Genomic DNA, 24,465 nt, shown 5'->3' on the forward strand with positions numbered 1-24,465 from the left:
CTTAATACAGACACAATAGATGTAATAGCAAAGTCCACCAATTCCTAGGTTCTGTTGGGGCTACACACGGACCTCATTATGCTCCTGATTCTTACTACCCAGCATCTTCCTGATGCGTTCAATGTGGCTTGTGAATGATTCTGGCTGCCTAGCAGTGGTGAATAGTGTTGAGCGAAACAGGTCGGTCAAATTGATAAGTCGTCAACTTTCGTTAAAGTCAGGTTTCGCCGATCAAAACCCGACCATAGCGTGAGGTCAGCCATGAGGTCGCTGACCCGCGCGCCAAAGTCGCCAAAGTCGCGTTTCCCATGAAGCTTCCAGCACCTTTTCTCAGCCAATCATCAAGGACGCACACTGTGGGTAACACGATGACATCGGCAGTGACCACCACCATCTTAGAGAAGGGCATTCGTGTGATTGGCCTGCTTTGTGTGGCGTCACAGTGGCTATAGAAGCCCTGACCGCCGACCGCCAATTTACTTCTGGCGATCTTAGCATAGGAAGAGGTATCTGCTGCTGATTCTCAATAGGGAGAGCGTTAGGCAACAAAGAAAAAAACTGTGCTACTTCTGATAGCGATTTCAACTGTACAGTTAGTGTGCAGTGACAGGGGAGGATTTTTGTGTGTGCAGCAGTGCTGGTGGTTATTATGCTCCCTTATAAGGCTACCTGATAGCTGCATTGCTGTGTGCACACTGCTGTGCAGACTGCTTTTTTAAAAGCAAAAAAACTTTTATTCTGATTTTCTGAACAGTTACAGAGCGTTCATTTTTTCACACACCGTATAGAGGTGTACGCTCCTCACACACTACTGTGTACCGGCTGGTATCATGGACATAAACATGCTATCTGTGTGTGACTCCGTAAAAAAATAGATGGAGATTTTAAATTTTCCATACATACACCGTATAGAGCTGTCCGCTTCTCAAACAGTATAGTATATCTGCTGTTTGTATTGCGGTCAAATCTATACAGAGGCAGCGTGTGTGTGAGACTCCATAAATACATACTGTATAAGGACATTTCAATTTTTCTATATAGAGCTGTCCGCTTGTCAAACAGTATCATATATCTGCTGTTTGATAACGGTCAAATCTATACAGAGACAGCTTGTGTGACTCCGTAAAAAAAGATGGAGATTTAAAATTTTCCATACATACACCGTATAGAGCTGTCCGCTTGTCAAACAGTATCGTATATCTGCTGTTTAATCATGGTCAAATATATATAGAGACAGTATGTGTGTGATTCCGTAAAAAAATAGACGGAGATTTAAAATTTTCCATACATACACCTTATAGAGCTGTCCGCTTGTCAAGCAGTATCATATATCTGCTGTTTTATTACAGTCAAATCAATACAGAGACAGCGTGTGTGACTCCATAAAAAAATAGACGGAGATTTAAAAATTTCCATACATACACCGTATAGAGCTGTACGCTCCTCACACACTACCGTGTACCGGCTGGTATCACGGACAAATACATGCTATCTGTGTTTGACTCCGTAAAAAAATAGACGGAGATTTAAAATTTTCCATACATACACCATATACAGCGGTCCGCTTCTCAAACAGTATCATATATCTGCTGTTTGAATTACGGTCCAATCTATACAGAGACAGCGCGCGTGTGTGTGAGTGCGTAAATCCATAGACAGACATTTCCATTTTTCCATACACCGTATAGAGCTGTCCACTTCTCTAACAATATCGTATATATGCTGTTGACTCCGTAAAAAAAATGGAGATTTAAACATTTCCATACATACACCGTATAGAGCTGTACGCTCCTCACACACTACCGTGTACCGGCTGGTATCACGGACAAATACATGCTATCTGTGTGTGACTCCGTAAAAAAATAGATGGAGATTTTCATTTTTCCATACATACACCATATAGAGCTGTCCGCTTCTGATACAGTACTGTATATCTGCTGGGTTGATTACGGTCAAATACATACTGGGGGAGCGTCTGTGACTAAGGAAATATATAAGGAGATTTAAATTTTTACCTACACCTTATACAGCTGTACGCTCCTCATACAGTACCATATATCTGCTGGTATTTTTGTTACATTTTCACAAACATGAGGAAGTAAGGTGGAAGAGGCCGTGAACGTGGGCGGGGGGCAGCTGGTGCTGATGGTGGTGGTGCATCTGCTGGTTATGCGATAAGCACAATAGTAGCTAAGGAAGGAGGTGTTGAGCCTGCATCATCATCTGGCTCCAGAAGGCCTGTAAGGTTCCCTTTTCTGGGAGTAGGAGAACCGCTTTTAAAGCTGGAGCATTAGGAACAGGTTTTGGCTTACATTGCCGAAACAGCCACCAGCTCTACTGCCTCCTCTTCTGAACTTTCAAAACCTGCAAGCACTGAGTCATCAGTGCAGGGTTATGGTCAGGAAAAACACCTTTCCTTGTGTCCTTCACCCCTACCAAAAGTGAAGGATGCGGCAGCCCACACTTCAGATTACTCCCTGGAGCTCTTTTCACATACCATGCCTGGGTTATCCAGTCAAATCCTGAATTTCCCAGTCCAAGATGAATCTGAAGTGGAGTGCACTGATGCACAGCCACTGCTAGATGATTCTGCTGGTACATTGTCCCACAGCACTATATTGCCCTCACAGTCTACTGAGCCAGAATCTGACCCTGATGAAACTCAGGTGCCCCTTCCCGCATACTATACCACCTTACATGGTGACACAGAGGAAGGTGCAGAATAAATTGAAGAGGAGGTGATGGATGACCCAGTTGTTGACCCGGATTGGCATCCATTGGGGGAAGAGGGTGCCGCTGGCAATAACTCAGATGAGGAGAAGGATCAACAGCAGGCATCGACATCGCAGCAGCGGTTATCTGGCAGGCCTGTAGCTGTCCAAAAACGTGGAACAAAAACCAAAAGAGGTGCAGGACAGCTTGGCCACACGGTCAAATTAGCACAGTGTGCAAGCCATGAAAATTTATACCATAGTAGGAAGAGTGCAGTGTGGCACTTATTTGTCCAAAATCCTACTGGTGAGGCAAAGGTTATCTGTAAGAAGTGTGGAAGGACCTTTAGCCGAGGGAAAAATCTCAGAAATTTTAATACCAGTTGCATGCTTAGACATTTAACCACCATGCACTTGCAAGCGCGGATGGACTACAAAACCTCAGGTACCACATGTGCACCTGCTCCGACTGAAGGTAGTTAGCAATACTCCATCATTTCCCCCACTGTAAGACCACCGCCACCGGTAAGCACACCACCAGCAATAAATGTTGAGGTGTCGTCACTAGGCCAAAGCAGTCAGGGAATCACAATGCTTTTGCAGCGAAACACTGAATCTAGGCCATCACCACTAACAACATCACCATCACCAACCCCCTCTCTGTCCGTCCGGTCCACCGCTAGTTCCCCCATATGCAGCTCTCAAGTCCAGCTCACCCTATCAGACACTCTGAGAAGGACAAGAAAGTACTCATCCTCTCACCCGCGTACACTGGCTTTGAACGCCTAGATTGCCAAATTGATCTCATTAGAGATGATGCCCTTCCGTTTGGTTGAAAGCGAAGCTTTCCAAGAGCCCATGGCCTACGCTGTCCCACGCTATGACCTACCCAGTCGGCACTTCTTTTCTAGAAAAGCCATCACTGCCCTTCATCTGCATGTGAAAGACCGCATTGTGCATGCACTCAAACAATCAATGAGTGGAAAGGTGCACCTCACAACAGATGCATGGTCCAGTAGGCATGGCCAGGGCCGTTACGTGTCCATCACTGTGCACTGGGTTAATGTGGTGGATGCAGGCTCCACAGCGGACAGCGGCGGTGGAACAGTGCTGCCTAGCCCACGGTATAGGAAACAGTTGGCTGTAGAGGTTCGACCATCTTCCTCCTCCAGAAGCGAAAGCTCGTCCACAGAGCGCAGTCACACGAGCACTCCATCCGCAGCTGCCAGTGTTGCACACGAGGTGTCCCACTATCGAACAGCTAGTGGTAAGCGGCAGCAGGCTGTTTTAAAGATGATGTCTTTTGGCAACAACAGACACACCGCGGAGGTGCTGGCCGACTACTTGCAGCGACAAACTGAGTCATGGCTGGGCAGTCTACATCTTGAGTAAGGCAGGTAGTCAGTGATAACGGCTGGAATTTTGTGGTAGCCATAGCCCTTGCAAAACTCACACACATGCCTTGCCTGGCTCACACTTTGAACCTGGTGGTGCAGTGCTTCCTAAAAAATTATCTGGAGTTAACAGCCCTGCTCCAAAAGGTGCAAAGACTGTGCTCGCACATCCGTTGCTTGCCTGTACACTCCAGTCGTATGCAGAAGCTGCAACGATTGCTCCACCTCCCCAAGCACCGCCTAATCATAGACATTGCAACAAGGTGGAACTCCACCCTGCACATGGTTGAGAGGCTGTGCGAACAGAGGCAGGCTGAAATGCATTTGTGGGAGGATACACAGGCAGGCAGTTTGAGGGCAGACATCGAGTTTTCGAGTGTGTAGTGGTCAAAGCTGAAAGACCTCTGTAAAGTCCTTCAGTGTTTTGAGGAATGCACACGGCTGGTAAGCGCAGACGACGCCATCATAAGCATGAGCATCCCACTTATGTGTCTGCTCATGCAAAGTTAGACGCACATTAAGGATCAGGCATCTGCAGTGGAGGAAGAACAGGAGGAGGATGAGGAGGGAAGCCTTGATGACAGTCAGCCATTGTCTGGTCAGGGAACTGTCCTGGACGAGGTGGAGGAAGAAGAGGAAGAGGAGGAGGAGGATGAGGAGGATGATTATTTTGGGGAGGAGGATGCTTCTCTGGGGGCAAGAGAAAATGTTGGCGTGGCAAGGTCAGGTACAGGGTTTGTGCATGACAGGAGGGATATGGATTTACCAGAAAGTGCTCCTCCACCCACCACTGCCAGTGCATCATTGACACCTGGAACATTGGCCCACATGTGTGATTATGCATTACGGATCCTAAAGAGGGACCCCCGCATTGCCAAAATGATGAAGGGTGACGACTACTGGTTGGCCAGCATCCTTGATCCACGCTATAAAGGCAAATTACACAACATCATGCCACAGGAGAACCTAGAGATAATATTGGCTAACAAACAAGCAACTCTGGTGAACCGTTTGTTTGAGGCATTCCCAGCACACAGCAGTGGTGCTGGTTCTCCCACAAGTCGAAGTGGGCAAAATGGAAGAGGTGTTCATGGTGCACACAGCTGAAGTGGCATTGGAGACCGGGGTTTCATGCCCATGTTGTGGACTGATTTCTCAAGTACCGCTCACACGACTGGTAATACTGCATCAATTGCAAGTGACATGAGACAGCTGTTGTCAACTATGGTTACAAACTACGTCTCCCATATTGATGTTCTCCCTCACAGGTCATTCCCCTTTGACTATTGGGCCTGTAAACTGGACACCTGGCCTGAATTGGCACAATATGCCTTACAAGAGCTTGCTTGCCCTGCTGCTAGTGTGTTAGCTGAAAGATTCTTCAGTGCTGCTGGATCAATCCTCACAGAAAAAAAAGGACCCGTCTGTCGACCCAAAATGTTGATGATCTAACCGTCATTAAAATGAACCATGCATGGGTTTCAAAGGATTTTGACCCACCTTCCCCTGAACACATAGGTTGCCAGAAATTTGGTTCGCTTTTGTCCTCCTCTTCCTCGGACTAGTCAAATTCCTCCATTTGCAGCTGCTGAATGTACAGCCTACACATCAACATATGCCATTTTTTAAACCTCCCTAACAGGGCTGCCCCCCAAGGGCTGGGGTCACCACCTGGCGCACCCGGGCAAGTGCCGTTGCTCTGAACAGGTGGGTGGACCCACTCTTGGCCGACGGCACTGGCACAGGCCCCTCATAGTACAATACAGTGTCTCTGACCGTGAGGGGGCCCACTCGTCGTCAGACACACCGACGTACTATGAGGGGCCCCTGTGCCAGTACCATCGCCCATGAGTGGACCCCCCCTGCTTGCTCATGGCCACATCACTTGCAAGTTGCAATACTTACCTCTCCCTGCTCCACCGCTGTGTAGTCTGGGCAGTTAAATCCTTCACAGGGACGGCCACTACAAATTTGGTGAACTGATCGATGATGGTTAAGATGTAACTATGGCCTGTCCTGCCAGCCTCTACCTTCAGATGATCAATGGCTACCATTTGTAATGGACATCAACTCACAATCGGATGCAGTGGTGCTTTATGATCAGCTTTCATAGTTTTCACAGTCACAGACGTGTGACATTCCTGACACCATTTTTCAATGTCTCCTCTCATGCCAATCCAATAGAATCACCTATGGCCTGTGGCTTCTGTCTTTTGCATTCCAAAGTGACCAGACACATCATGATAGGCAGTGAGGACCATGTCTACATCTCTCCCTGTGATCACAATTTGATGGAGACGAGTAACAGTGATGGGATCCACGCTACTGCGATACAGCAATCCTTTCTTCACAAATAACCATTTTCGCTGTCTCCACAGACAAAGTAATTGCGGGTCAGCATCGCCTCTGTGAAAGGGAGGTATTCCCGTGATCAGTAATTCCCAAATTTCTGCAAAAACTCGACTTTCCATCTGTTCTTCTATCCATCTAGTTTCCAGTAGCGGAGAGTCTGGACTGGCTTACTGAGACTGAAATATATATGAAGATTTAAAAGTACTCCAACAATGTATACTGGTGTACGCTTCGAATACATTTCCCTTTTTCTACTTTTTATATTCTTGTGTAATCCATACTGAGCCTGTGAGTGTCTGTGTCTGACTCCAGAAATATAGATGGAAATTTACAATTACCCCCAGACTGGATACACCAGTTATCTGCTGATACAGTACCTTTGTTCTACATTTTTATTACGGTATAAACCATACTGAGTGAGCGTGTGTGGTTTCCTCCTTCTATATATACGGAGATAAAAATTACCCTATACTATATACAGCTTCTATCTTGTTACACAGTGCCTTAGTTCGACATTTAGTATTACGGTCAAATACATACTGAGTGAGCTTCTGAGGGTGACTATGGGAATATCTATACGGAGATTTAAATTGTACCCTATAATATATATACTTGCTATCTTGTTATCCTGTACCTTTTTTTCAACATTTTGTATTATGGTCAAATCCAGACTGAGTGAGCGTCTGAGGGTGACTCCGGAAATATACACCGAGATTTCACATTTACCCAACACTGTATACAGCTCTACGCTTCTGATACAGTAACCTTTTTTGCTATTTTGATTCTGGTGCATCCATAATGAGCCTGTGAACGTCTGTCTGTTACTCGGAAATATAGTTGGAGATTTAAGATTACACCAACACTGTATACAGTTGTATGCATGTGATACATTACCCATTTACTGCTTGTTATATTCTTGTCTAATCCATACTGGGCCTGAGAGCCTTTGTGTCTGCCTCCTGAAATGTATACGGAGATTCAGAATGTTTAAACTACACTATATATACCTTGTATCTAGTGATACTGTACCCTTTTTCAACTTTTTATATTATTGTGTAATCCATACTGAGCCTGTGAGCGTCTGTGTATGACTCATGAAATATATACAGAGATTTACAATTATCCCTAGACTGTATAGAGCTGTACGCTTCTGATACAGTACCATATATCTGCTGGTATTTTGGTTACATTTTCACAAAAATTAGTAAGTATGGTGGAAGAGGCCGTGGACGTGGGTGTGGGGGCCAGCTGGTACTGATCGTGGTGGTGGTGCATCTGCTGGTAGTGCCAAAAGCACAATAGCAGTTAAGGCAGAAGGTGTTGAGCCTGCATCATGGTCTGGCTCAGGAAGGCCTGTAAAGCTCCCTTTTCTCGGAGTAGGTAAACTGCTTTTAAAGCCGGAGCATCAGGAACTGGTTTTGCGTTACATTGCTAAAACAGCCTCCAGCTCTATCACTTCCTCTTCTGAAGTTTCAAAAAATGCAAGCACTGAGTCGTCAGTGCAGGCTTCTGGTCAGGAGCAACCCCTATCCTTGGGTCCTTCACCCACACCAAAAGTGAAGGATGCGGCAGCCCACACTTCAGATTACTCCATGGAGCTCTTTTCACATACCATGCCTGGGTTCATTCTAAATGGGGCACATTATATATGGAGCATTATTTGGGCCCATCATACACTGGAGCATCATCCATGAGGCCCATCATATACTGGAGCATTCCAAATGGGGGACATCAGACACTGGAGCAGCATTTACGGGGCCCATTATACACTGGAGCATTAGAAATGGGGCTCATTATATATGGATCATTATTTGGGCCCATCATACACTGGAGCATCATCCATGGGACCCATCATATACTGGAGCATTCTAAATGGGGCAGATCAGACACTGGAGCAGCATCTATGGGGCCCATAATACACTGGAGCGTTAGAAATGAGGCCCATTATATATGGAGCATTATTTGAGCCCATAACACACTTGAGCATCATCCATGGAGACCATCATATAGAATAGAATTTAAAATAGATATCAGTCATGTCATGTAAGAAGTGAAGTATTTTTAATTGTACTCTACCTATATTTATGTGCCATATGAATTGTGGTATGTGTTAAAGGGGAGCACTGACACTCTTTGGCCCGGGGCACACGAAAACCTGGAGCCAGCCCTACCCCCCACAACTTTAGCCAAATAACCCCCAGTTTTCAATGTGTAACTATTATTATAAAGTAAATTAAGGTTGATAAGCTTAAGTAATAAGAATTGATGTTGTTGGCATTGAAATGGGCACTGTAGGTGTGTTTACTGTCCTCCACTCCCTGCCGACTTTGCTTCCCCATTGACTTGCACTGGGTTTTGTGTTTCAGTCGGACCCCTGACTTTTCACTATAGTCGGCCGATTTCATTCGACTCGACTTTTGAGAAAGTCAGGTTTCATGAAACCCCACTCGACCCTAAAAATGGTAAAGTCGCTCATCTCTAGTGGTGAATCATTTGCATTTCATGAGCACAGGAGGAAGCATCCCATTCAGGGGTGAGCTGATGTCCGTGCATGCGCCGATGCTAACCTCTTTCCGTGGCACTCCTGACAGGAGGATTGGCCGCATATACACTGACCCCTTATCCTGCTCAAGCCAAGCCTCCTGATGAACAAAAATGGTGAAATGTGTGTAGGGTTGGCAGGATAGGACCTTTTTCACTCCATACTCAGTAAGTATCATCACTTTTCATGCACTTTATTATACCTCAGCACATGCACTTTATCCAGTCTTGACTTCCATTACTAAGGCATGGGCATATCGCCAGGTACAGATAAAATTAGATGGTCAGTCAGCTTTTTTATCATGCATAGATTGGATTAAAATATAATCCACTCAATATTGGATTGTGCAATTGGTATATATATAATTTGCCTTTTATGCATATTTATGTACTTTATTTGGTTGTTTGCTAGACTTAGGATCCTCTTTTCCGGCTTTATGTAGAGGTACTCTCTTATTGTATGGTTTTTAAACGTGTGTGCAATAACTTTATTAAAATAGTTCTATATGGTTTAAAATACTCTATGGCTCCCTGGAAGCTTTAAGTTTGCTGTTCTGAGATTTTGTTGCTACTGATCCTTTGAAAGCTTGCTGCTCTAGGAACCAAGTCCTGTGGTCTGAATAAAAAAAATGTATAATGGTAATAATAATAATAATAATAATAACTCATCAAAAACTAGAAATAAAAGCTTACTTTCCCCACATTGTAATCAAGCGAAATGATTAGGATAACAAATGGGAACCTGCTTGATTAATTATATATAGACATTTGGAAGCTTTTAATGATACAGAAGGAAATCTTTGTACTTTACTGAGGTTACTAAGCAACACCAGGTGAAAGCTGGACATATCTGCCCTTTTGCATAACAGACACACATGGGGTCATTAGGTAAGTGACTTGGGATTTCTATTTTTACTCTTGTGCTTTACAGTAGAGGTGCTAGAAATTTATTTAAAGACAAATAACCGCTTTATCTGACTCTATACGAAGTACAGACATCTTGCACAGTGTGAATTTTGCAATGGTTTGCTATGTGTATGAGTTTCCTTTGTTTCTCTCTATAGAGCTTTACGTCCTTGAATTTATTCTTTTAGATACTTCTAATAGAGATTGGATAAATGTAGCCAACACTCACCTGATTTTCCTCCACCACTCATATGCTTACTCCCTTGCATCTATCATATGTGAATACATCAGCTAATCACTGACCTCATTTGCCACATGCCATACCCTTCAGAATCACTGTCAATGCCAGTGTTTGGCTGCACCAGTCACATGGGTGATGATGACACGTGATCCCTGCATTTCATCCTTTTGACCAAAATGTTTCCAATTTTGTAAAATCCCTTTAAAGAGGTTGTCCAGGCTTGTGATGAAAGTCACACTATGTGACTACAAACTACTAAATCCTTACAGCATGCACACTTTTTGGTTAGGATTCTCCAATGTGTCCAGTGAAATTGAGCGGTCACGTGACTGCAAGTATGAGATTTGTATATTTCTGAGCCCTTTCCAACTAGATGTGCTTGGACTCGCTAAATTCACTCGTGTTGAGCGGGGCAAAGCACATCTAGTTGGCATGTGACTGCATTTATGTAAACCCTATGATTGGCTGTCACGTGACCAACCACTCTCTTTGGTGACACCAAAGAACATTGACAGTGTGTAGTGTGATCGATGTAAGTATTCAAATGCCTGCAGTCACTCTTTCATCAGAAGATCAGACACCCCCCTTTGAAAACGCAACTGGAACATATAAATGCAGCTATTTTAGACAAAAGATTAACCCCTTCACTACATGCGCCGTACATGGTCAGCACATGTCATGTCCCTCTCTTTGATGTGGGCTCTGACACTGAGCTAACATCTTTTCTGGCACATATCAGCTGTTTTGAACAACTGACATGTGTCCCTAACAGCCGCGGGTGGAATTGCGATCCACCTATGGCGGATAACCCATTAAATGCTGCTGTCAATCTTTGGCGGCATTTAATGTGATTGCTCCAGAAGCGCGTCACTTATCTCACCCTTTGGTATCACATGACTGTGGGTCGCTGATGGGTTGGCATGACAACCCGGGATCTGTGGTTGTCATTGCTTGATTGCTATGAGCGCTGCCCAGCGGTCGGCGCAGTGAAATGCCCATTCTGTGTCCATTAAATGATCAATATTTCTGCATTGATGCCAATTTATTTTTTTTAAACTAAACCACATTTTGGAGGGTTTCAGCTTTCAAAAGAATAATTTATACAACCAATGGATGAATTTAACGTCAGGTTAAAAGCTTTTATTTATGTAATATGGATAAGTGACATAACTTCTGTCAGGGAGTGTATGTGGCTTATGAACTGCTTATTTATTTTGTCATGAGTTGCACTCTCTACACTTGACTCTCTCTTTTCATTTGATTCATTTTTATCAAGGGCCTTGGTTCCCTGTGAGAGGATCAACTATGGAAAGTGTAATGTCACGTGTGACTGGATACACCGCCTCCAGCAGGGCGAATTTCTATAACACCTGTGAACCTGGATACACCGCCTCCAGGAGGGCGAATTTAAACAGAGTTAAGGGAAACACCGGGGAAACCGTTACAATGGAGGGCCCTGCAATAGGGAACGGGGACGTGGAGACCTCCTGCACTCCCCTGAGTCAGTGTCCCTACACTCCTGACGATCCCTAGGTAGGTTCCGCACCTGGTGATGAGCTGGATACCTCAAATCCCTAGGTCGCCCTGCACCTATCCCTTTCTAGTGAACTGGATGATGCAGAAACTAATCCCACCTCTGCACTAATACACACACAAGGAAAGTCACAAACAGGGAAAAACACCACTTAACTTTGCTCTGTTGCTATTGCTCCCAGCAACAGAGTACAACACCAAAGTTCAGCTTCACCCCTGAAGCTCGACACCTGAATTCAGCTTCTGCCTGAAGCTTTTACACCAGAGCTCCCCTGAGCTGCCAGGAACTCCTCTCTGTAGTTCCTTCCTTCACCAGACTTGGTTGGAAATGAGCAATATCACCAACAGTGAGTGAGACCACCTGCTACTCCTTTATAGGTAGCAGCCAGGGTAACACACCTGCTTCATTATCACGTGCAATAAAACTAGGGGCCACCGGGGGCAACTAAACTAAAATAACCAGAGTGCAATGACCCTAACGTCCACCGGGGGCAAAACTAGAACTAAAACAACCACAGTGTAATGACCCTAATGGCCACCGGGGGCAAAACTAACTTTAAGCAAACAGCTTAAAGGAAAACAAAAAGGTTACTTGTGCAAAATCTGTCATAATCCAGCCTGGATCATGACAGAAAGACCAGCAATATATGTATGTTAATTGAGTTTATTGAAATTACATTATGTATTAATCCTTCCTTGTTTATCTGCATACCACAAGCTGTGTGAAACACACGACTAATTCTGAGTATATGGGGATTAATAATTAATAATTTTAGTTATAAATATGTAATTATTCTATCATTGTACCAGCATATTTAGTAATTTTTTACACGCATCATTTACCTTTAGCTGTGTGGAATATGTGATTATTTTTTTCTACTCCATTGTTGCACTCGCACTTTATATAATGTTTTGTAACTATCATGCACAAATTTGCATGCTTTGTCATCGGTTGTACTTATTTTGATTCATGCAGCAGCCACTTATATCCCATGTTCATCCAGTGTCAATCTACTGTACAGTTTCTGTATGGTTAACCCTCTCTTTTTTATTTTTTGCATTATTAATAAAATATATACCTTTTTATCAAGTGTCTTTGGAGGACCTTTTTCTCTTTGTTATGTTCACAGCCAGATTTGGGCCTGAGGATGCAGTGCTTGTCATAGTTGCATCACTTCGTGTCTCTATGGGAAGCCACAAATTAACCTCCTCGTCTTTCTCCTCCTCCACCCCTTCTGCTGTGCTACTCAGCTGTGTACCTTTGGGTTCACACCAAGTGGGATATGCGTCTTCATCATCATCCTCTCTGTTTTCATGCTCCTCACTCTGAGAGCCACCCTCCTACTGCCCTGACACCCCAGTACAGTCCACATGCGCCTCTCGTATGAGTCTCATCAGGGTCACCTCCACCCTTGGTGGTCAACGTCTGGTGACGAGGGCCTGGATTCTGCTCAGGCCCTACTTTGTCCGGCCTCAGATCGAATGTGAAAAAATTTGAGGCATCAGTGCAGATGCTTTCCTCCTCTGGATTCTGTGAATCTTTGGAGCAAACCTATGATGCTCATGGAGTAGAATGTGTGAACAGCTCTGCAGAAGGGCCCATCTGTGGTTCTCCACAATAAGTTGGGCATTTTGAAATTTGTGACTAGGGGGGAAACAAAGGTGATTGGAATGCCACCTGTGAGGATTGTACTGTGCGTGATGTTAAGGTGGAGGAAGAGGAAGAGAGGCCACTTGATGAATTGCTTGCCATAAACTGGAGCACATGCTCTTTCTGAGCCTCATCTACAAGGCAGACTACTGTGCAGATGCCAAAGAAAGTCAAGAAGCCCATCCATTAACAGATGTTATCAGCGGTTTTTGGATAGGACAAGACGGTATTTGTTCAGTTGAGCTTTCATTAACATTAACACCAAACCCATGCACTCGTCGAACATTAAGCCTATTCCTCCTTCCACCACAACTTCGCTTTTTCTCACTCATGTTGTATATACCCATCCCATCTTTTAACAAGCTGTTTCACAGTTTTATCACAAACTATTTGGATTAGCAAATACAGCCTCCTGGCTCAACCTCTGTATTAGGCCTAATGATTTTTAAGTGGAAATGTGACCTTCTGATTTCTAAGTGCAACATAGTTTTATCACAAATGATTTAAATTAGCAAATGTGGCCTCCTGACTGAACCCCCTATATTAGGCCTAATGATTTTTAAGAGAAAATCGGGCCTTCTCATTCCTCCGTGCAACACTGTTTTTGCCCAAACCATTTCAATTAGCAAAAGGGCCTCCTGAGACTGCAACACAGTTTTAGCAAAATCTAGTTAGATGATTGAAGATCGATTTCACACGGAACAGAATTCTATCTAGCTAATTGACAAACAAAAACCCATTTAATTTCTCAGAACTGCATTCAGGAAGTTTGTTAACCCATAAGGTGCTTCACAAGAAAAATAGCAAAGTGAAAGAAAATAATGAAAACATTGTGCTCCAAATTTTTAGCTTTATCAAGGGTAACAGGAGAAAATGGACCACCCAATTTGTTGTGCAGTTTCTCCTGAGTACACCGATACCCCATATGAGGGGGAAAACTAGTGTTTGGGCACATGGCAAGGCTCAGAAAGGAAGGAATGCTATTTGACTTTTCAATCTCAGATTTGGTAGAAGTAGACTGCAGGCACCATGTTTCACTTAAAGAGTCACTATGGTGCCAAAACAGCAGAAAATCCTCAAAAGTAACCTAATTTTTGGAAAGAACAGCCATCAAGAAATGTATCTAGTGGTGTGGTGAGCCTCTTGAACCCACAGGTGCTTCACAGAAATGTTAAACACTGGACTGCAAAAATTAAAAATTTAATTTTTTTCCACATAAACATTGCTCTGGCCTCAAATTTTTTATTTTCAAAAGGGTAACAGGAGAAACTGGACCATACAATATATTGCCAAATTTCAATTGAGTATGCTGATGCCTCATATATGTTGGGAATTTACAGTTTGGGCACAAGGCATGGCTCGGAAGGGTAGGAGCACTGTTTGACTTTTCAAGTGCAGATTTTTCTAGAATAGACTTCGAACACCGTGTCACATTTGAAGAGTCCCTAAGATGCCTAAACCGCAGAAATTAATTTTAATCATAATTTTAATCATAAGTAAATTAATTTTGGTAACTAAATCCCTCAAGAAATTTATCTATGTTTGTGGTAAACAATTTGAACCTACAAAATGTAAAAACATTGTAAAATAAAAATGAAAAATTATGTTTTTTTTCCACAAAAATGTTGCTTTAGCACCAAAGTTTTTCATTTTCACAAGGGTAACAGAACAAAATGAACCACCAAACTTGTGCAATTTATCCTGAGTATACCGATGGGCACATGGCAGGGCTTGGAAGGGAAGGATCGCGATTTAACTTGAATAGACTGTAGGCGCTATGGTGCATTTGAATAGCTGCTGAGTTGACAAAACAGCAGAAATACACCAAAAGTGACCCCATTTAGGAAACTACATGCATGGAGGGAATGGGGAAGGAGAATCAGCTTACCGAGCATTAATCATGGTCTGTTATGAAGAGGTTTCTTTTCACTTATACAGTATATCCTCTCCTATTAAACACTGATATGCAGTTAATGCATGTTAATTAGTTTCTACAAACCAGTTTTTTAACCCTATGTTTTACAAAGGAGACTTTACATACAAAAAGACATTAAAGCATAATAAAGTCAATTGAGATCATGATTAAATATAGCTAGTTAAATTGCAATATTAGATCCTGCCTAATATTGATTCCTTGTGGAACTCTGGTTGTATTTTAAATATGTTTAAATCCCCTACTCTTATTGTTTTATATAATTTTTCAATTCCTGCAAATCTCAAAGATTGAAGCACTGGTACAGCGCGAAACGGCCGTTGTCAGCTCTATTTTCACTCCTGCTATCACTCTCCCGGCCAACATGTATCGCATGTGCCAATAAAACAGCAATATTTCTTCACCAGCCCGTGGAGTGCAGTCCTTTTGTCTCCTACTGGATTCAATCAGGTATATGACTCCTGTTGTATTGCAGTTTATGAAGCTGTGTATAGTAAACTGTTGTCCTGTTGTGGTTGAACAAAAATTAGTGGTTCTATTCTCATAGTTAGTTTCATGGCTTACAGGTTATATATCCAAATTTAAAGAAACCTTTATAAGTAATCCATGTTGAATTATTATGTTTTCTTTTCTTGAAAAAAAAAACTTGGTGAAAGAATTCTGCCTAGTGTAGTTGCTTTTCTGGCTACAAATCTAAAATCTGATTTCTTTAAAATTACTGAACATTTATTGTCCTGGTTCAAGATCGATAGTTTTTTTATTATAGCTATAATTTCTTGAGATTGTGAACTGTACTATGTTGAAAAGGTAATGCATGTTTCATTTGGATTATTTCTTTGATTTTTGTGTTCTGATAATAAACTATCCCTATCAATATCATCCACAATGGATTCGGCTCTCTTTAGAGTCCAGTGTGAATAACCTTTTTGATTTAACCTATTTAGATTCCGTATTATAGCTATCATTAGGTGAACAATTTATCTTTGTTCTTATTAATTCTCCAAGCGGATGTTTTTTATTGCATGTGGAAAATTACTTGAATGTGCCTTTATTATCTTGGCAGTTTTGTTTTTGTTGATCCATAACTACTTTTCTTTTGACAAACAATATTTCCTACAAACATAAGGTGTAAATATGGGGGGTAAACTCTCACCCTCGTTAGCCAACATAGAGGTGGCAGATTGGGTGGTGAAATTCATTTTCAACTATAGTAATCCATTTTTTGAGAGGATTCAATTTTATGGTCATTACATAGACAATTTGATTATTATCTAGAAAGGCACAGATGAGGAGGCAGATAGTTCTATTTCTTACATCAATAAAAATAAATTCAATTTAACATTTACACATTCCTTGACTTCACAAAAAATTAATTACCTTGACATTTTGTTAATAGGGGACACTGCCAAATGAACAATAGCAATCTCCCCGCATAAGAAACTTACAGACAGCAATTTGATTTTAGATGCACATTCATGTTATACTCCACATGTAATAAAAAACATCCCAGCCCAGCCCGTTACCTTGTGGGTTGTAAACTTTAGGCTTTTCTGCTAGGTGTCCTCTCCCAGGATCTGTCTCCAAATTATCACTCTGTCTCTTAGTCACTTCTGCTCCGGATCTCGTTATATATTCATTTTGGTCTCATCTCACTTAGGGACACCCCAGATAGCAACACTGCTCCCATTGGACTTCAGGTCCTTTCACTCTGCACTCCAGGCTCTGTCTGAATTTCTTACAGGAAAATATATTTTTTCCTTCAACTAAACCCCTTCCATGCCGGGCTTGTACCAAACATTAACTCTAACTGTCCCTACAGTCAACCTACGCACACTATCAATAGTACTAACACTTTTAACGCACATCATAATTCACATTATACATCATATTTCACATTAAACTTGTTGCTTCCAGAGGGAGCGTGGGCAAACTATCCATCTCATTACATTTCTCCCTTCTTTAACCCCTTCCCGACCCATGAAAAGCTGTGCCAATATGACCCATGATGCCTATGTAGGTGTCATGGTATAAATCACCCTACTATGGGTCGGGTGACCGGGGTCAATGAAAGGTCACCTGACCCGCACACACAGGACCCTTTATACTTAACCACAGGGGGGTGGCTTAGCCCTCACATGGCTACAATAGTTCTGACTGGCTGTTGAAAGTGAAACAGCCAATCAGAGCGATAGTAATATTTCATCAATGAAATTTGATGAAATATTATAACCAGCCATGGCCGATGCATGGCTGAAGCATCGGACATACCTTGAGACACTAATCTGACCCCCCCACACCGGCTGGCGGGGCAATTGGCCGCTGCCGTCACAATCTGCTCCCCCTCCCCTTCCCTTTGCTCCCCCTCAGTCCGATCACCCCCTCACTCTCCACGGTGCCTCCGAGTCCCGATCTGGCTCCCAGTGTCCCGCCATCCCGGATCATGGGCGCCGCTATCTTGGAAAATGGCGGGTGCATGCGCAGGTGCGCCCGCCAGAATCTGCAACGCTGCAGATTCATTCATTTATTTTGATCATTGTGATAAACTCTCACAGTGATCAAAATAAAAAAGTAACCCCCTCTTTATCACCCCATAGGTAGAGACAAATAATAAAATAAAGAAATTTTTTTTTTCCATTAGGGTTAGAATTAGGGTTAGGGTTGGAATTAGGGTTAGGGCTGGAATTTTGGTTAGGGTTAGAAATAGGGTTAGGGTTAGAATTAGGGTTAGGGTTGGAATTAGGTTTGGGATTAGGGTTAGACTTCTTCTGTGATGGGATCAAATGTGGAGAGTGACACAGGGGACAGCAAGCAGAGCGGGGGAGTTGTACGATTAGAATATATTGCAGCAGATGAGACAGCAAGCAGAGGTGGGAGGAGTTGTACCATGAGAACATATTCCAGCAGATTAGACATCAAGCAGAGGAGGGGAGTTGTACCAGTAGAATAAATTGCAGCAGATGAGAAGACAGCAAGCAGAGGTGGGGAGTTGTACCATTAGAATATATTGCAGCAGATGAGACAACAAGGGCTTCTGTCATTTGCTGATGAAGACAAATGTCCCTCTCTATATAAAAAGTGGTTGTTTTTATGCCATTTTGTAAGTGCAACATCGCAGAGTGGCTGTACTTGCAAGTAGTCATATAGTTAGTTAGGCAGTTTGTCAGCTAGTTCAGCTAGATAGTATCATGTGTCAAATTGACTTTCCAGCATTCAAATCAAGTCCACATTTGAGAATCTAAATCATTTGTGCTAATAGTGTGGTGCAGCCAGGAGTCCACATTTGGGAATCTAAATTGTTTGTGCTAAAAGTGTGGTGCAGCCAGGAGTCCACATTTCAGAATCTAAATCATTTGTGCTAATAGTGTTTTGCAGCCAAGAGTCCACATTTGAGAATCTAAATTATTTCTGCTAATATTGTGGTGCAGGCACGAGTCGACATTTCAGAATCTAAATCCTTTCTGCTAATAGTGTGGTGCAAGAGGTGGTTCTTCAGAGTAAAGGAGATGCACAGGAGAAATCTTGTATGTGATTGTGGGAAGAGGAGATAAGAGGGGAGTATAGAATGAGATCTTGTTAGGATCGGAGGTTGCGTGCAGGTATGTACCAGGAGACTAGGTCACAGATGTGTGGAGGAGACAGGTTGTAGATGGCTTTGTATGCCATGGTTAGGGCTTTGAACTGGAGTCTCTTGGTAATAAGTAGCCAGTGAAGAAATTGACAGAGAGAAGAGGCCAGGGAATAGCGGTGGGATAGGTGGATTAGCCAGGCAGCATAGTTTAATATAGATTGGAAGGGTGCAAAACTGTTAGAAGTGAGGCCACAAAGCAGGAGGTTGCAGTAGTCGAGGTAGGAGATGAGGAGTGCATGGACTAGGGTTTTTGCAGATTCTTGATTAAAGAATGTACAGATCCAGGAAATATTTCTGAGTTATAGTCAGCAGAAAGTGGATAGGGCATGGATATGTGGTTTGAATGAGAGTTCAGAGTCCAAGGTTACCCCAAGGCAGCAAGCTTGCGAGACGCCCTCCATCATGGCAACATTTTGGTTCTTTAGTGAGATCCTTTCTCAACTTTTCTTTTTTACAGATACATAGATCTGAGACAGATATATACATCTTTCTAGGTATTTTTACTGCAATAAATAAATAATTAATTTTAAAATAATGGTGTGGGGTCCCCCATATTTTGAATAACCATCTATGGCCAAGCATGCAGCTGCAGGCTTATATTAATAGGCTGGGAATACCCATGGTTGTTGGGCACTTCCCAGCATAAAAATATCTGCCCACAACTTGATGTGACAATTCTTGTGCTTAGCCTCGACTTTTCCAGATTGCCCTGGAGCATTGGCAATCGGGTAATTTGTTTTTGGGTATTGATGTTAGCAGCTGCCAATGACACCAAGCTCAGGGGATAGTAATGGAGAGGCATCAGTCAGACAACCCCATTACTAATCCAGTAAGTAGAAAGAAAGAAAACACACGCACAAATGAATCCCTTTTTTAAAAAAAAGAAAAAAAAACACTCTTAGGCTACTTTCAGACTTCAGTTTGGAAGCATCAGACGCGATGCGGCGAAAAATGTAAAAGCCGGATCGGGCGCCGGTTGCCACCGGATCCGGCTTTTCCCCCACAGATTAGCATTATCGCCGCATTGCGCCTGATGGCCATGCGGTGTGTCCGGCTTTTGCCGGAAACGGCAAAAAATGCCTGTCCGGCGTCTGCAAAAAACGTTCCCTGCAACGTTTTTTGACAGCGCCGGACCGGTTTTTTCCCCTGCGCATGCCCGAAGTCTCTCTCGCCCTCTCCCTCTCCTGCGCCGTCTCCGGCCTCAACAGATGATCCGGCGGGCTGCGGCTTCTACCGGATCAGGTTTGACAACTTTTCGCCACAGCCCGCCGGATTTAAAAATCTGAAGTCTGAAAGTAGCCTTAGACAAATCTCCTATGTCACAAATTTATTACCCAAAAACACTCTCCCGCAGGTCCATGTAGTCCGCATAGAGGTCCTATGATGATGGATGACTAACTACGCAGCCTGGTTGGCAAAGTAAGAAACAACTCAGGCACAATGATATTTACATAAGGTCAAGGTTGTGAGCAGAAAACACTTAAAATGTAATTGCATTACTTTACAAAGAACGCAGGTAGTCCTTGAATATGCATTATAATATGCATATCAGGTGCCAAGTGGATGTTCATACATTGTTCTTTGTCTTTATCTGTGGAGATTATTTACTGCAGATTTTAACAAATGAAAGTTATAACCCTTTCCACAGGTCCCAAAATGCTCCAGCACAAAAAACTCACAAAAACATTAAAAATAAAGAATAAAAAATGAGTTCTGGAACTTTCTTTTATCATGATAACTCCTTTCTACGAGGGGCTGCTGATAAGTGTTTGGCTTTGAGATTTTTTTTGTTTCTATGGTAACGAATGTTACATCACATGAAATCCTTACGTGTCTAATATATGCTTTCCAAATTTTGTGTTTTTAGCTTATGGCAACAGTGTTCTACGCACGCGGGAAAACAAACTGGTGGAGTCTAATGAGATAATCACAGCAAATGAGAGCAGAGGAATGATAAAATTCTTGTTTCTGTAAGGAAAATCTGCAAAGGATATTCATGGTGATATGTCGCAGACATTGGGGGATCAATGCCCTTCATATTCTACAGTTAATACCTGGGCTGCCAAATTTAAAACTGGTCTCTTCAGCACTGACGATGAGGAATGTCCTGGACGACCAAGAGTGGTTGTTGCTCCGGAGATCGTTGATGCTGTGCCCAACCTCATACTGGAGAATTGGCAAATTTCAGCTAAAGCAATAGCAGGCATCATTGGGATTTCCCGTGAATGTGTTTGTGTAATTATCCATAAACATTTGGACATGAAGAAGCTATCTGCAAAGTTGGTCCCCAAATACTTTACAACAGATCAGAAAAGCATGCGAGTGAAAACTCACTGGTCCATTTGTCAGCATTTCCAGACGGATAAGAACTTCCTGGATTGACTGAGTGAGACCTGGATTTCGGGGGCCCCGAAAATTTTGCCAGTATGGGGCCCCAAAATTCCTAGTGGAAGCCCTGATTGTTGGCAATTAGCAATCTGTGGTTGGCTAGCCAATCTTTGGATGCTCTATGTCTTGAACTCCACAGGGGCTTTGTGTCTCGCAGTTTATGGGGGCTTAGCAGTGTGTAATGCAATCAATAAATCAATATCGCTGCAGGTATCATACTGCTCTGAGAGACTCTTTTATTAGCTATGTGGATTTCACTTTTATCTGTGTTTGAGTTCAATGACTATAGATAACAAAAGTATTGGAACAATTGCAAAGTTTGGCAATGTTATAGGAGCTCAGGGCTGCACTGACAGAGCCGCTCACATGCAGTAAGGCAAAGTTTACTGAATGAAGAGTGGGAAATGGATCTGCCAAACCATGCCAAACAACTGCTGCTTCAGCTGAATCAGCAACGAGCCAAAGGTTTCTTTTGTGACGTCATTATTGTAGTGGAAAATGCTTTGTTCCAAGCTCACAAGAACATTCTTGCTGCCAGCAGTATGTACTTTAAATCTCTTGTCCTTCATGACAACTTGATCAATCTGGATACAGATATGGTTAACCCAGCTGTTTTCTGACAGATTTTGGACTTTATTTACACCGGTAAACTTTTGACATCCGACCAGCCAGTTGAGCAAAATTTCAGTGCTCTCCTCACCGCAGCAAGCTACCTCCAACTCCATGACTTGGCAACTCTCTGCAGGAAGAAACTTAAGCATTCTGGAAAATCATTTGTCGGAAAACTTGGAGTGCCGAGTATAGGCCATGTAGGAAGAAATCACAGGCTTTCCGCTCCCCCACTTGTTCATTTGCGATTCTCTGAGTCATTGGACATTAACAAGGGTTCCAACTCAAATAAGTTGTCCAAAACAGTCCAAGAAGATATGTTTGTTAGCAACCCTAAATAGGAAAATAGCCACCATTTAAGTCTAGGTACAGGGAGCAACAGCAGCCTCAATAATAGCATTAATGGGAGTGACCATGAGCTAGGCCTTGACCTTTCAAAGAAAAGCCCGTCCCTATCTGCACAAGAAGAGAATGTACAACCAGATGGTCATGTCGGCTCATGACAATCTGCCTCAGCATCTATAGCCAACTGTGCCTCATACGATGAATCCGCCTCCCAGACAAGAGAGAATGAACCAATGGAATTAGAAGAGAACCACTCTAAATCCGGGCCAAAGAACAGCCTCTGCCACCCAACACATAAAATGGAGTGGGACAGGAAAGAGAGAGATAATTCTCCAGAAGCAGGAGAGGCTATGCCCAATGGAGTTATTGTTGGGCCTATGTCAAAGGAGAGAATGTGTAATGTTATAGAAGTGCTCAATGTTTTTTTAATGATTATAGTGATACTATAATATGGCTTGTAAAATCATGTGTTACGGTGTGCATGACCTTAGTGTAATCTTTGAAGTAATAACTGACCCCAGACATCCTGCAGAAGACAAACCAATTTGTAGCTGACTTTGAAGCCTAGAATCAATCTCATTAAAGGCATTGTCTCAATGCGACATCCACTCTGCATATACCTTGTTAAAGTCATAATGCTGTCATGGAGAGTAGCAGTGCAGATATATTTCTATATGTGTTATGCAGGTGTCTGGATGCATCAAACAGGGATCACGAGGTGAGAAGCAGTCAGGGATTTATGTAACTCTATTTATATACAGCAGTAACTTTAAACAATTAGTGTTAGTAACTATGCAAATCACCCCGGTATGGGAGATGATAACTGGAAGTGATGGCCCTGTTCACTCGCTCTGTTTCTCCGCAATCGCCAATGGGCCTTGCTTGTTGCAGTCTCCTCACGGATCTTCTCTGCTTGACTGTTGGTGGAAGTCTCTTATGCTCGGGGCAGAGAAGTCTAGGCCTCGGCTCTTGACAGGCGACGTCAGGCCTTAGAGACCTGACCATGCAGGGCACAGATCCTGGCTCTGGCCAGGGTATGCGGTACATGAATATCTCTTGCGGGGAATCCAGTCCGTGCTAGATGGCAACCGTCATCTGGATGGTGCAGACTTCCCGCTGAGACGTGACATGCTGGTATCAGCGGTGTCTCTGGAGAACAGCTTCTCCACTCTCTTCCCTGGCGCCAAATCTCCTTATGATTTGACAAGCAGGGCTTTAATATTAGGGAAGTCATTCCTGTGGGTCACCTGATCCATTCCAGCACACGAGGCTGCTCTCCCTGCAAATCTTCCTACACAATTTGGTTCCACTTCATTTTGGCTGGTCAGCAGATGTCAGTCTCTCCTTACTAATGGCACATCCTGCAAAACTTCTCCAGAGATATCACGGATTATTATTACATATGGCCATGTCTGACAATGTCATACTAGAACATAACTTAGCAAAAAAAAGTTGATACCCAGGGATTTATGAAGCTGGATCCAAGACAGTCTGATCATCATATACCTTCAATACAGAAAAGGGGGCTATTATGTTAATTATAAAAAGTTACCATACTCATTACATGGTATTTAATACTGAATAATATTCATTTTTCATTCAGAATAATTTATATTTTGTCATTTTCAATGTGGTTGCTAGAGAAAAGGTTAATATCTTCATTTGTTAACAATTAAAATAAATGGTCACCAATGTCACACCCCTGCAGTTAAGGATTAAGAAAAATGCCTGAACATCTGGTTGATTGCTGACCTTCATATTATTCTATGTACTTGCATTCTTTTTGTAAAGAGATGCAAGTACATGCTTCGTAGAGCCCTGACCTTATCTAAAAATTGTTGTTCTGGATTCGTTACTTTCTTTACCTACTATGCTGTTTATTGTGTTCATAAAATGACAGGTTCATCCAATGAATTCATTTTATTTATAAATTCCTCTGACAACCTTGAAGAGGGAAATATGTTGTTAATGTTTGGTTTTGCCTATGCTGTTTTTGTGCATGCTCATTGGTATTTTTCCATCAATATGGCCAGATATCTTTTAAAATGACTATTCTCAACATTAGAAGTTATTATCTATCCACAGGGTATATGGCAACCTTATGATTGTTGGGGTCCAACTCCTGGGACTTCAGTCACTACACCAATCCTAAGAAACCTTGTTGGAATTAAGATATAGTTGTTCATTTGTGCCACCACTTTATTCAGTGTCTATCGGACCACCTGAAAAAGCA

General features: G+C 42.8%; 1 pseudogene; it reads left to right on the forward strand.

The window, feature by feature from the left end:
- Positions 1-21,616: 21,616 nt before the first annotated feature.
- LOC141078650 (hypermethylated in cancer 2 protein-like) lies at positions 21,617-22,681 on the forward strand (annotated as a pseudogene).
- The last annotated feature ends 1,784 nt before the right edge of the window (positions 22,682-24,465 follow it).

The sequence above is a fragment of the Dendrobates tinctorius genome, unplaced genomic scaffold (assembly GCF_039654945.1).
Source record: "Dendrobates tinctorius isolate UK_male_01 unplaced genomic scaffold, ASM3965494v1 ptg000016l, whole genome shotgun sequence".
Taxonomy (NCBI): domain Eukaryota; kingdom Metazoa; phylum Chordata; class Amphibia; order Anura; family Dendrobatidae; genus Dendrobates; species Dendrobates tinctorius.